Source organism: Gallinula chloropus (genome assembly GCF_964237585.1).
Source record: "Gallinula chloropus genome assembly, chromosome: Z".
NCBI lineage: Eukaryota > Metazoa > Chordata > Aves > Gruiformes > Rallidae > Gallinula > Gallinula chloropus.
This window is the reverse complement of record NC_140089.1, coordinates 972,702-986,967: the sequence shown is the minus strand read 5'-3', so window position 1 is coordinate 986,967 and position 14,266 is coordinate 972,702. Positions and strand designations below refer to the sequence as shown.

Here is a 14,266-nt window from a genome sequence, read left to right as displayed (position 1 = left end):
GCCACCTCTGTTGTCACTCAGTTACCCCTGTGCAGCACTGGGTCACACCCCCTGTTTTCCCTGACACCCTCCACTGAAGTATCTGGGGTTCCTGCTGCTTTAGCTGTTAGTACACCAGAGTTGCTCTGCCCCAGGAACGGGCTCAGGCTTACCTGTGCTCCATAAACCAGGCCAAGAGAACTCAGCCTGCTCTGGGAGGAGCCAGGCTGTCTGAACTGAGTCAGCTTGAACTAGAGGTACATAGGAGAGCTTGTTTTTTCAGATGACTTGCCTTGCACGAAGCATTGCAATGGACATTTGTTTCAATTCCTGGATTTTTACAGTTGCACTTGGCTTTTCTCCATCAGGGTTTGACATGTGTTATGTCTCTTTTTCTTTGTAGAAGCCACCAGTAAGTGCTCATGTCAGCAACCCCCCCAAAACACAGACAAATGGAACCCCTTCTGCTGCTAAGGTAATGTGTGTGCTGAAGGAAAACCACCTCTTCTCAATGAAGGGCTTGTCCTGGAATCACAGGGGACTCTCTCCAGGGAAGGAGACTCCACCCCCCCTGGGCAGCCTGTCCCAGGGCTCCCTCACCCTCACCGGCAAGAAGTTCTTCCCCACATTGGGGGGAACTCCCTGGGCTCCAACTTGAGCCCATCGCCCCTTGTCCTGTCCCCACAGACACTGAGCAGGGGCTGCCCATTCCCCCTGCATCCCATACTTAAGATATTAATAGCCATTAGTAAGGTCCCCCCTTTAGTCTTCTCCTCTGCAGGCTGAACAGCCCCAGCTCACAGCCTTTCAGTGGTGTGTTCAGCTGCTGGTGTTCTGCTCTGTGCTTGTCACTAAGGCTGGTTACTTTCTGCTTCACAAATGCTGTGTGACTGGGACTGCAAAGGTACAACTGTCACACAGCTGTCAGAGAATGGTAGAAGCAGAGAAGCTCCTGAGCTGGGAGGGATCCCCAAGGAGCCCGAGTCCCACTCCTGGCTGCACACAGGCCACAGGCTGGGCCGCAGGTGCTTTGTTCCCCCAGTGAAAACCGTCTGCCAAGGCAGAGTGTGGTGTTACAGGAGGTGTGCCCCAGCCTGCTGCAGGGCAGACAGCAAGGGGCAAGGGGCTCATCTCTCTGCAGCCTGAGTTGAGGGGAGGCAAATTGGGGTCCTTGCCTGAGCTGTTCCTTGTCCTTCCCGCCAGCGAGGCCGTCCTGGGGTCCCTGGGGGCCGTGGAGTTGATGTTGTGCTCAGAGGGTGGTTGTGGGAACGCTGCAGCCCCTGTGTCTGCCCCAGAGATGCTGGGGCTGGGAACCAGGGAGAGCAGAGAAGCTGTGACAGCCCAGAGGGGCCACCCTGAGCTCCATCCCCCCACTGGGACACAGCGCTCCGCTCCCTTCCCCATCCCGGCACTGGCTGCCCTCGTGATGCCGTCTGGGGGTGAGGAGGAGGAGGAGGAGATGGGCTTGGGGAGGAAGGGGGACACTGGATTTAGCCCTGGTAAAGCTCTGGCACGCTCAGGGGCAGCCCGGTAAAGCTCCTGTACTCTGCCACTTGGCTTGATAAAGGAACAAAAGTGCCCTGGGGGGTGGTTGGTGTTGCTTCTTTTACAGCTGTGTCCAGATGTGAGGCAGCAAATGAATGTGGGCAGTAAAGTACATGCAGTGTGCAGAGAGACACGCCTGCTGTGTGAGCTGAAGGGGCTGGATGCAGGGAGGCACCTGGGCCCCCTGTGATGGGCAGGGCTGGGGAGGGGAGTCCAGGCCGTGCAGCAGAGCTTTGCTGGGCAGCAGCTGGGGCCCCTGAGCCTGGGCAGTGCTGGCTCGGGAGTCACCCAGCTGAGAGCCAGAGCCCCTCACTGCCCTGGCTGTTCCTGGCATGCGGGGGCTGTTCTCTGGTTCTGGCAGTGACAAGCACAGGGAACTGGGTTAATTGTGTCTGGGCTGCCAGGTTTATTGGGGGCACTGAGTCAGTTCGTCTGCTACCTGGAAAGATCATCCCCAGGGCCTGTTCTTCCTCTGAAGAGGCAGAGCTGAAGCGTGAGGAAGCCCTGTCAGTTGTGAACCTTGTTCAGGATCTCAGGCGTGTCTCAGACCCAGTGTAACCACCTGAAATGCTGGAGGTTGTCTGAAACTGTCTGGGAATTTTATTCCCACCGTAACAGCCACTGGAAAACAGACACTGTGGGGTTTTCCTGGAGTTTTATTTCTTCCTTCAGCTGTAGAATTTTCCCACCCTGAAGGGAATAGCTGGGTCTGGAATAATCCAGAATCATCTCCCTTTACCTAAGGAAACAAGCCCGACGTAACAGAGCTTCACTCTCAGGTGTCCCCGTTGCTCTGGGAGCTGCCGGGAGCTGAGATACCAGCTGGTGCCTGGGTGATGTTGCACTTCATGTTCAGAGGAACCCTTCTTGCTTTTTACCTGTTATTGGTTAAGAAATATGCTGTGGAGGAAGGTTTTGTGTCTGTCTGTTGTCAGAGGTGGGAGCAAGCAGGGTCACACAGCAGGTTAGTGGAAGCAAGAGGTGGAGAGTGCTGGAGGCCGTGAAAGATGCGGGGGTTTGGGGAAGCCCGAGGTGCTGCATTTCCTCACCTGCAGCTGTGCAGGAGCTGTTGAGAGGGCTCACGTTCTGCATGGCAGCAACAGGACTGCAGCAGGCAGAGCAGCAGGTTGCTGTGGGCTGAGGAGGGCTGGGCGTAGCCAGCACCTTACTGGTCTGAGGAGAGTTGAGCTGCTGGAGCGGCCGCTCGTGAGCCGCCCTGTCCTGGGGACCCTGCTTTGGCAGGGGGCTGGACCCCGTGGGCTCGGGGGTCCCTGTGAGCCTGTGATTGCACACATCATGGTGTCTCTGAGAGCTGCTGGGTCTCTGCTGAGGCCTGCAGGAGCAGCAGCATTTCCAAAGCAAGGCCCAGAGAGTGCTGCCGTGCTCAGGAAGGAGCGGAGAGCTCAGGAGCTCCCAGGCCCTTTCCAGGCAGAGGGATGTTACAGCCCCTGCCCTGGAAGCGCTGACTTCCCAGGGTGATTTCCCCTGACGTTGTCCAGCAGGTCAGTTAGCAGGAGAGGGTAAACTGTTCCCTTCTGCTGCATTGGGGTGGGCCAGAGGAATCACACACGGGGGTTTTCTCTAGGCTGAAGGTGTAATTTCAGGTCTTAGTAACTCCACATCTCTTCTTTCTACTGACAGCACGGTGACAAGAAGGCAAGTGGAACCTCTTCCCCGTCGGGAGAGAAGAAAGCAGAAGGGGCAGAGGTAAATTGGCCTGTCTGAACATAGAAAGGGGAAAACTTGGTCACTTATTTGCCCCTAGAGAGACTCTTGTCTTTGGATGGCAGAGTGGTGCTTTTCAGAGAGCTGACTGGTGACCACAGTCACTCCTTACTCACTGCAGGTGTGTGCTGTTTTGCCTTGTGCTGCTGAGCAGCCCCCTGAGCATACTGCTTTTATTTTCCATCCTGATTCTGCATTTCCCAGAGTCACTGGGCTGGAGATGCCCTTTAAGCTCCTGGAGTCCACCCGTCCCTGTCCTGTGCTAAACCAGCTCCCTCCATGTCCTTCTGGCAGTGAGGGGCCCAGCACTGGCCCCAGCTCCCTCAGCCTCCCCAGTGCCCAGCCCAGGGGCACAGTCCCCTCCCCAGGCCTTTGCTCTGTCCATCCTTTCACAAGCTCTTTATGGTAAGGACCCCAGGGGATGTGTCTGTGCAGATGCACTTTGGGATGCATCTGGTGGGGGGGCTGTTTGACTGTGCAGAAGTGCAGCTGAAGGGAGTGCACTGGAACTGCTTCCACCTTGTCTGCGTCCTGGCTTTCTTCCAAAGACAGAAATCCCCCCTTAGCTGCAGATGTGGCACATCTGGGCCGCCTCCTGACACGCTTCCAGTGTGTGGTCAGTGCTGTATTGTAGAACAAACACTTGCTCCTGAAGATACTGCCTCCTCCAGAGGGGTGTTTCAGTGCAGGAGTCCCTGCTGGGGTGTGACATGCCGCCCACACAGGCACCTTCACAGCCTGAGCAGGGGGGCTGCTGCTCATCCCCAGGCGCCGTGTGGGTGGTGGGCAGCCTTAGGGGGAGCTTGGCAGGGCCACCTCTGTCCCAGCAGCTCCAGGCCCTGGTGACCTCTCAGGGGGAGGTCCTGGTGTGCTGCTGGTGTGGCAGAGGGAAGGTGTCGTCCGAGGCGGGACGTGAGTGCCCGTGCTGATGGTTGGCTCCCCAGGGGCCTCTGGGCTGCAGGCAGGAGCAGTGCTCCCCAGGCAGTGACCCCAGCAGGCTCAGAGAGAGAAGGATTCCCAGAACCAGCTGTTGCTGCTGGCCCACATCAGCTGTCTGTCCCTGAGAGCAGGAAGCCAGGAATAGGTGTGCCCAACACTTTGTTCCAGCAGAAGGTGCTTGGAAGAGAACTTTGTCTCCGCTGTGCTGTGTTGAACTGCTGTGCGGCTTTTATCACCCTCCTCTGAGGGAGATGATTAGGGCAATTACCTTTCTTTCCTGTCCCAGCACCAGGAAAGGCTTGTCTGGGCTGGGCACATGTTCCTCCTCTGCACAGCTCAGGTGTTTTCTCAGACAGCTTTGTTCTTCTCCACTCTCTTAGCTGAATGCCACAGTGTTTGGCTGCGTGTTGCTGCTGCTGGGACAGGAGCGCTGACTTCTCTGTGGGCAGGGCAGTAGCTCCACTGTGGTTCACCTCTACCTCTGCAGCAGCCTGACCCTCTTAAGCAGTGAAACAGTAACTGAGAATCTTTGTGCAGCCTTGCAGGAACCTGCAATGTTGCATTTCTGCCTCCCAGTCGCAGGTTACTCCTGAAGCCTTCAAGGTTTCAGGCAGGATTTTAACCTGTCCGTAGGCAGCTGTGCAGAGCCTTATCTGGAATGTCACGTCACCTCTTCTGGAAACTACTTGCTGATGCATTGTAAAAGTGACAAGGAAACACACAGGGCTTTGGGGAGTTCCTATTCACATCCAAGGGAAGATGGTAAAAGGCTGTCTGTGCCTGGTTCAGCTAAACCCAGCAACCAGTGACTGTCTCTCAGGTTCTTTGGGTCTGTCTTCCTGCAGGAGTGAGAGGAGAGTAAAGCTTTGGAATGTAAAGGCAGGAAAGGTCTGACGCAGGTTTGAGTAGGAGATACTGAGGTTTGAGTAGGACATACTGAGGTTTGAGTAGGAGCTACTGAGGTTTGAGTAGGATATACTGAGGTTTGAGTAGGACATACTGAGGTTTGAGTAGGAGATACTGAGGTTTGAGTAGGATATACTGAGGTTTGAGTAGGACATACTGAGGTTTGAGTAGGAGATACTGAGGTTTGAGTAGGGAAGATCATGCAGAGGGTCCTCTTGGGAGCTGCCCTGCAGCACAGGCCTGAGGGCCAGGGGATCAAGCCCAGTCAAGGGGGTTTACAAAAGGCAGATCCTGTCAAACCGACCTGATCCCCTCCTGTGACAAGGTGACCCGCTGACTGGGCGAGGGGAAGGCTGTGGATGTGTCTGCCTGGCCTTCAGGAAAGCCTTTGGCACGGTTTCTGCCAGCATTCTGACTGGGAAACTGGCTGCCACTGGGCTGGACAGGGGGAGCCTCAGCGGGGTTGGGAAGAGGGAAGGGCAAGGTGCTGCAGGACAGAGCTGGAACTGCCTGACTTCAAGTCTTCCAGCTGCTTGGGAGGTAAGGAAAGCAGGTCACAAGGTGGCAGTGTAGCTGTGCAGCTGTGAGAGGAGCTGCATCCTCAGGGCTCGGGGACAAGCCAGGATCTCCCTGACAGCAGTGAGCCTTTCCCCCCAGTCGTGGAGCCAGCTTCCCTTCATGCCTGCTGTCTGCAGCCTGTGTGCAGCTTGTGTCTGCTCCTCACTTAAACCTGAGGCTCCTGCAGCCTGTGGTGCTCCTGCAGTGGAGCAGCTGACACCAGTCGCACCGGTGGAGCTGGCTGACTGGAGGGGACGGACAGCAGGGGAGTTTGGCAGCGGCTCCCGCTGTTCCCTTGGTGTCTGGCTGGCTGGAGAGGAAGGGTGCACAGAGTCCTGGGCCAGGCCAGTTGGGTTGTGAAAGGGAAACCCAAGGGGTGGCCTGAAGGCTGTGTGCCCCTGTCCCTGCCACCCTGGGCCTTCCCAGCAGCCTCTGGCAGTCACTGGGAATCCCTTTGGTGTCAGGAATGCTCCGTACCCCTGCGTGCAGTGCAGGAGAGAGGCACAGGGCAGGGCTTCTGGGGGCGCCTGGGCTGTGATATCCTGCTTCACAGGGCCGTGCTGCTCTTGCCAAGGCTGATCTCTGCCTGGTGCCTAAGGGATTTCAGCCAGGGCAAGATGCAGCATAGTGGTTTACCTCATTCCAGCAGTGCTGCTGGAGCTTGAGGTGTAGCCAGACTGGGGGATGGACTGGGGTGGGAATCACAGAATCACAGGGGTCAGAAGGGCCCCCCAGAGCCCATGGGGTGCCACCCCTGCCCAAGCAGGGTCCCTAGGACAGGTCAGGGCTGGAATCTCTCCAGAGAAGGAGACTCCACACCCCCTGGGCAGCCTGTCCCAGGGCTCCCTCACCCTCACCGGCAAGAAGTTCTTCCCCAGACTGGGGGGGAACTCCCTGGGCTCCAACTTGAGCCCATCGCCCCTTGTCCTGTCCCCACAGACACTGAGCAGAGGCTGCCCATGGCCCCTGTGTCCCACACTTAAGAAACTGATGAACATTAATAATGGAGTGAAATTAAAGCTTATTGTGAGCAGGAACTTGGGTTAATCACTTAAACAGAGTCAGGAAAAAGCTGTTCCTGCAAACATGTCTCTGTCCCAGGGGCAGCGGAACAGCCCTAGAGACACAGGCAGGAGGGGCAGAAGAGAAAGAAGGGAGTAAACTCTTCCCTGGCCTGTAGAAAGCCTGTCTGAGACAGGCTGCAGGGCAACTGAAGCCACCATCAGCTCAGTGTGCTCTCCTGAATACTGACCACAGCATCCTAAGCAGAGCAATAAATCCCAGTCCCAGGGTCATCTTGTAGCAGGAACTGATTTGGTGTCCACCCTGGAACACGTCTGTAGAGGCAGAAAGCGTTGGGCACGTGGTGCTCCCAGCTTCACCTGGCTGTACAGGTGTTAAAATCAGGATGTTACCAGCTCCCCCCAGGCAAGGCAGCTCTGGCACCTCTTCCCAAGAGATCCCACCTTCTCCCCCTCCACGGAAGGGGGTATCTTTATCCCTGGGACACCCTCAGACCCAGAGTCACCGTGCAGCTGCACCCACAGCCCGGGAACAGCAGAGCCCGTGAGTCACCCAGCACAGCTTGGCTGGGAACTGGATTAGAGAGATCAGGAGCCTGGGCAGAATCCTGTGTGCAGGAGGAGGAGAGCCCTGGCACACAGGTACTTCCAGCCTGGCCTTCCTTACCTGCAGTGGCTGCAGCAGCAGAAGCCCCACTGCTCTGAGGGTGCAGCAGTGATCCCCCCGTGTTTAATAAAGGGAGATCAAATCAATACCCCTTGGATATGCAGGCTTGCCCAGGAGGACATGCATCAGGTGTTCATGTTGGACTGTGCCATTCACAGGCTCATGATGACACTGCACAGAGAATGCAGGTGGGACAGGGGCTTGAAGGTAAGCCCAGAATCCCATGGGGAAAGAACGTGCAGTCAGTGTCCAGGACGTGCTGCTGAGAGCCAGCAGCAGCGTTTCAGCTTCCACCCTCCAGCTCTCGCTCCAGAGCTGCTGGAGCAGCATCCCCTCTGCCTCTGCCTGTGGTGGGAAGGGCCTCACACCAGAGCAGCTCCCAGCCAGTACCAGAACGTGGCTGAAATGATGCTGTTTTCCAGCTCCTTTCTGCATGCTGGCCAGAGAAGAACCAAAACACAGCAGGGAGGCAGGGAAGCAAGACCTGGATGCCTCAGAACCCCTCACTGTGTTCCTCCTCTGAGGACACCAGGTGTAGGGGGACAAAAGCCCAGGCAAACAACACCAGCTGAAATCAGTAATTTGGCACCAAAGGAGAAAGAAACCTCACAAGTGCTCCTGTCAGAGTTGCTCCTGCCCCTCCCCACCAGCCCTTTGCCAGGTGTAAGGTCTTTATTCAGCACCCTCCTGTGCTGTACACAGGGCTGTACAGCATGACTGCAGCAGGGTGTGTTGGGGGGGTCTTGCACACCACGTCTGGTGAAACAGCCTAAGCTGGGGCTTCAGATCCCCTGAGCACACTCCCTGCCCTCCTTTCAGTGCCACATTGCACACCCAGACACCAGCAGTGCCCAGGGTAGACTCCCAGGCTGACCCAGAAGCTCTCCTGGGTCTCTCCACCCGCAGCAGGACCCAGGGAACACTGTGTTCCCCATCGGGTGCTGCCAGTAACACAGAGACCCACGAAGCCCTTGGAGCCAGAGCAGCAGAGGCGCCAGGGCAGAGGCACGAACACGATACGAAGGTGATGAAGGGCCTGGAGCATCTCCCCTCTGAGGAAAGGCTGAGTGAGCTGGGGCTGTTCAGCCTTGAGAAGAGAAGACTAAGGGGGGACGTAATCAGTGTTTATAATTACCCGATGCAGGGGAAATCAGCCAGCCCCTTTTCAGTGTCTGTGGGGACAGGACAAGGGGCAGTGGCTGCAAGTTGGAGCATGGGAAGAACTTTTCCCCAGTGAGGGTGAGGGAGCCCTGGGACAGGCTGCCCAGGGGTTTGGAGTCTCCTTCTCTGGAGAGATCCCAGCCCCGCCTGTAGGCCTTTGTCACTGATATGAGCTGGGGAGCTGCTTTGGCAGGGGGGTTGGACCCGATGAGCTCTCGAGGTCCCTTCCAGCCCCTACAATTGTGTGATTCTGTGACACACAGAACGGGAGCCTGAGGTTCACAGCCATCCCAGAGATCACACCTCTGGGGCTGCAGGAAGGCAGGACCATGCAGGACATGGCAAGACAAGGTTTGCTGTGCCGAGCCTGGCCACAGCTTTCCACGTCCCATTTCTCACCCTAACGGTAAACAAGGGCAGGTGTGAAGGAAAACAAAGCCAGGGATGCAGAAATAGTTCAAGTCCATGTTGATACTCCTTCCAGACACTCCCACAAATTCCAAGCAGCTGGGACCCAGGGACTTCTTATCTCACTGTGTCTGCCGTTCCTCTTCCCTTGTTTTTTTCCCAACCCCCCTTAAAATCATCTCCCTTTTAGCACCCAAAAGCTGCAACAATATTTGTAACTGGAGAAGCCCTGACTTTGCCCTTCCCTTTGCATCTTTACTTCCCTGCTGGGAGTGTGATGTGGCCACCTCTGTTGTCACTCAGTTACCCCTGTGCAGCACTGGGCTGGGCACTGGGGAGGCCGCAGCTGGAGTGCTGGGCCCAGTGCTGGGCCCCTCACTGCCAGAAGGACATGGAGGGCCTGGAGCGAGTGCAGAGAAGGGCAACCAGGCTGGGGAAGGGGCTGGAGGGCAAATCCTCTGAGGAGCGGCTGAGGGAGCTGGGGGTGTTGAGCCTGGAGAAGAGGAGGCTCAGGGGAGACCTTCCAGCTCTCTATAACTTCCTGAAGGGAGGTTGTAGTGAGCTGGGGGTCGGCCTCTTCTCCCGTGTAGACAGCGACAGAACTAGAGGGAATGGTTTCAAGCTGCGCCAGGGGAGGTTCAGGCTGGACATTAGGAAGCACTACTGCTCTGCAAGGGCAGTCAGGCACTGGAATGCACTGCCCAGGGAGGTGGTGGAGTCACCGACCCTGGGGGTGTTCAAGGAGAGACTGGACATTGTATTGAGGGACATGGTTTAGAGGGAGCTGGTAGTAATAGGTGAATGGTTGGACTGGATGATCTTTTAGGTCTTTTCCAACCTTGATAATTCTGTGATTCTGTGATTCTGTGATTAGTAGCTACTGGGACAATGAGAAGTGGATCATAGTCCGTGTGCCTGACCAGGGGTGGGAGTGGCTCTGTCAGGTCCCCAGCTGAGGCTCCCTTAAGGCACCAGACTGCCCCGTGTAGAGGCTCCGGCCTACAGGTCGGGCCCGCAGTTCCCTCCAGAAGGGAATCCCCTGAGACAGTGACCCGTCTCTTTGTCTGAACAGAGGCTGTTTGGATGTGGGGAGGCTCTTCAGAGGGACCTGAACAGCCTGGGCCCATGGGCTGAGAGCCAGGGGATGAGGTTTAACAAGGCCAAGGGCAGAGTCCTGCCCATGGGACAGAACAAGCCCAGGCAGCGCTCCAGGCTGGGGGAGACTGTCTGGAGAGCTGTCAGGCAGAGAAGGCCCTGGGGGTGTTGGGTGACTGTGACTGACCACGAGCCAGCAGTGTGCCTGGGGGGCCAGGAAGGCCAAGGGCATCCTGGCTTGTGCCAGGCCCAGCGTGGCCAGCAGGTCTGGGGAGGGGATTGTGCCCCTGGGCTGGGCACTGGGGAGGCCGCAGCTGGAGTGCTGGGCCCAGTGCTGGGCCCCTCACTGCCAGAAGGACATGGAGGGAGCTGGTTTAGCACAGGACAGGGACGGGTGGACTCCAGGAGCTTAAAGGCCTTTTCCAACCTGGTGATTCTGTGATAAGGGAGGGGAAGAGCTGCCCAGAGACTGAGACCTGAGCAATTAGTGAAGGCAAGAGGCAGCCACAAACCTGGTGAGCTGCTGCAGGGAATGGGCTGTGCAGGAACTGCCCCAGGCCGGGGCTGTGCAGCTGCTGAGGCTGGAGGCTCAGGGGCTGCAGCAGGACTTGGTGGCACTAGGAAGGGGCTGTTTTGTGTGGGTTGCAAGAAGATTTATGACTGGAAAAGCCCTGACTTTGCCCTTCCCTTTGCATCTTTACTTCCCTGCTGGGAGTGTGATGTGGCCACCTCTGTTGTCACTCAGTTACCCCTGTGCAGCACTGGGTCACACCCCCTGTTTTCCCTGACACCCTCCAGTGAAGTATCTGGGGTTCCTGCTGCTTTAGCTGTTAGTACACCAGAGTTGCTCTGCCCCAGGAACGGGCTCAGGCTTACCTGTGCTCCATAAACCAGGCCAAGAGAACTCAGCCTGCTCTGGGAGGAGCCAGGCTGTCTGAACTGAGTCAGCTTGAACTAGAGGTACATAGGAGAGCTTGTTTTTTCAGATGACTTGCCTTGCATGAAGCATTGCAATGGACATTTGTTTCAATTCCTGGATTTTTACAGTTGCACTTGGCTTTTCTCCATCAGGGTTTGACATGTGTTATGTCTCTTTTTCTTTGTAGAAGCCACCAGTGAGTGCTGATGTCAGCAACCCCCCCAAAACACAGACAAATGGAACCCCTTCTGCTGCTAAGGTAATGTGTGTGCTGAAGGAAAACCACCTCTTCTCAATGAAGGGCTTGTCCTGGAATCACAGGGGACTCTCTCCAGGGAAGGAGACTCCACACCCCCTGTGCATCCTGTCCCAGGGCTCCCTCCCCCTCACCGGCAAGAAGTTCTTCCCCAGACTGGGGGGGAACTCCCTGGGCTCCAACTTGAGCCCATCGCCCCTTGTCCTGTCCCCACAGACACTGGGAAGTGGCTGCCCATTCCCCCTGCATCCCTTACTTAAGATATTTAAGGAGAACTCAAAGCAAGTACTGTTGAGGTCTGGAGTAGGCTTCCTAAGCTTCTCCTTCTTGCTGACTTAAATGTAGATAGAACAAAATGCAACAGGTTTCCTGTAGATAGAAATGTGCTTGGGAAAAGGCATCTAGTGAGGTGCTGAGGAGATGGAATGGGCCCATGAGATGTTCCATATATAGCATCATAATGCAATAAAATAAAACCCTTTAAAAGGGTTAGGAGTTACCAGTCTGAAGGTGATCTATTTAGTAGCAGAGCATTTTGGAATTACTTATAGTCATAGCAGGGAGAATCATAGAATCAAAGAATCACAGGGGTTGGAAGGGACCTGGAGAGATCACCAGGTCCAACCCCCTGCCAAAGCAGCTCCCCAGCTCACACTGCACAGCTCAGCATCCAGACAGGTCCTCCAGAGATGGGGAGTCCACCCCCCCTGTGCATCCTGTCCCAGGGCTCCCTCCCCCTCACCGGCAAGAAGTTCTTCCCCACATTGGGGGGAACTCCCTGGGCTCCAACTTGAGCCCATCGCCCCTTGTCCTGTCCCCACAGACACTGAGCAGAGGCTGCCCATTCCCCCTGCATCCCATACTTAAGATATTAATAGCCATTAGTAAGGTCCCCCCTTTAGTCTTCTCCTCTGCAGGCTGAACAGCCCCAGCTCACAGCCTTTCAGTGGTGTGTTCAGCTGCTGGTGTTCTGCTCTGTGCTTGTCACTAAGGCTGGTTACTTTCTGCTTCACAAATGCTGTGTGACTGGGACTGCAAAGGTACAACTGTCACACAGCTGTCAGAGAATGGTAGAAGCAGAGAAGCTCCTGAGCTGGGAGGGATCCCCAAGGAGCCCGAGTCCCACTCCTGGCTGCACACAGGCCACAGGCTGGGCCGCAGGTGCTTTGTTCCCCCAGTGAAAACCGTCTGCCAAGGCAGAGTGTGGTGTTACAGGAGGTGTGCCCCAGCCTGCTGCAGGGCAGGCAGCAAGGGGCTCATCTCTCTGCAGCCTGAGTTGAGGGGAGGCAAAGTTGGGGTCCTTGCCTGAGCTGTTCCTTGTCCTTCCCGCCAGCGAGGCCGTCCTGGGGTCCCTGGGGGCCGTGGAGCTGATGTTGTGCTCAGAGGGTGGTTGTGGGAACGCTGCAGCCCCAGTGTCTGCCCCAGAGATGCTGGGGCTGGGAACCAGGGAGAGCAGAGAAGCTGTGACAGCCCAGAGGGGCCACCCTGAGCTCCATCCCCCCACTGGGACACAGCGCTCCGCTCCCTTCCCCATCCCGGCACTGGCTGCCCTCGTGATGCCGTCTGGGGGTGAGGAGGAGGAGGAGGAGATGGGCTTGGGGAGGAAGGGGGACCCTGGCTTTAGCCCTGGTAAAGCTCTGGCACGCTCAGGGGCAGCCTGGTAAAGCTCCTGCACTCTGCCACTTGGCTTGATAAAGGAACAAAAGTGCCCTGGGGGGTGGTTGGTGTTGCTTCTTTTACAGCTGTGTCCACATAGAATCACAGAATCCCAGCCTGGTCTGGGTTGGGAGGGACCCCAAGGGTCCCAGAGCTCCAACCCCCTGCCACAGGCAGGGACACCAACCTCCAGGCCTGGAGCTACACAAGGCTGCCCAGGGCCCCAGCCAACCTGGCCTGGAACACCCCCAGGGACGGGGCACCCACCCCCTCTCTGGGCAGCCCCTTCCAGCCCCTCACCACTCTCTCTGCAAAGAACTTCCCCCCAGTCTCTCCTCTCCCCCTTCCCTCCTCCAGCTTCACTCCAGCCCCTTGTCCTGCCAGTCTCTGCCCTTTAACAAGCCCATTCCCCTCCTGTTCCTGGGGTCCCTTCAGGGACGGGGAGGCTGCAGTGAGGTCCCCCCACAGCCTTCTCTTCCCCAGGCTGACCCAGCCCAGCCCCCTCAGCCTCTCTGTGTAGGGGAGCTGCTCCAGCCCTCTGAGCATCCTTGTGGCTCCTCTGACCCCTCTCCAACTGCTCCACATCCTTCTTGTATTGGGGGCCCCAGCTCTGGACACAGGACTCCAGCTGGGGCGGGCAGAGCAGAGAGGGACAATCCCCTCCCTGTCCCTGCTGCCCCCCCTCTGCTGATGGAGCCCAGGATCCCATTGGCCCTACGAGCTGCAAGAGCCACTGCTGGCTCCTGTCAAGCTTCTCATCCACCACAATCCCCAAGTCCTTCTCCTCAGGGCTGCTCTCCAGCAGCTCTTCTCCCAGGCTGTGTCTGTGTCTGGGATTCCTCTGGCCCAAGTGCAACACCTGACACTTGGCAGTGTTGAACCTCATCAGGTTCCCCAGGGCCCCTCTTTCCAGCCTGTCAGGATCCCTCTGGATGGCTCCTTTCCTTCTGGGGTGTCGTCCACACCACTCAGCTTGGTGTCACCCCCAGACTTGCTGAGGGTGCACTCAATTCCATCACCCATGTCACTGATAAAGATGTTCAAGAGCACCGGTCCCAAGACAGACCCCTGGGGGACCCCGCTGGTCACCGGCCTCCCCCTGGACACAGACCCATTGACCACCCCCCTTTGGCTACGGTCTGTCAACCAGTTTCTTACCCACTGGATGCTCCACCCATCAAATCCACTTCTCTCCAATATAGAGATGAGGATGTGGTGGGGGACTGTCCAAGGCACGACCTTCCCTTGGTGAAGCCGTGCTGGCTGTCCCGGATCACATGCTCTTCCCTCATGTGCTCCAACAGGTCGTCCAGGAGGATCTGTTCCATGATCTTCCCAGGCACAGAGGTGAGGCTCACCGGCCTGGAATTCCCTGGGTCTTCCTTGCTCCCTTTATTATAAATGGGAGTGACATGACCTTTTCTCCAGTC

General features: G+C 57.0%; 1 protein-coding gene across 1 annotated transcript in view; it reads left to right on the top strand.

Annotated features, from left to right (window-relative positions):
- CAST (calpastatin) overlaps nt 1-14,266 on the top strand; it is a 109,683-nt gene that overhangs the window by 30,061 nt on the left and 65,356 nt on the right. Inside the window, exons 7-9 of the mRNA XM_084278940.1 lie at nt 383-454; nt 3,166-3,231; nt 11,112-11,183. The gene's annotated coding sequence lies outside the window, so the exon portion shown is untranslated. The remainder of the gene's footprint in view (nt 1-382; nt 455-3,165; nt 3,232-11,111; nt 11,184-14,266) is intronic.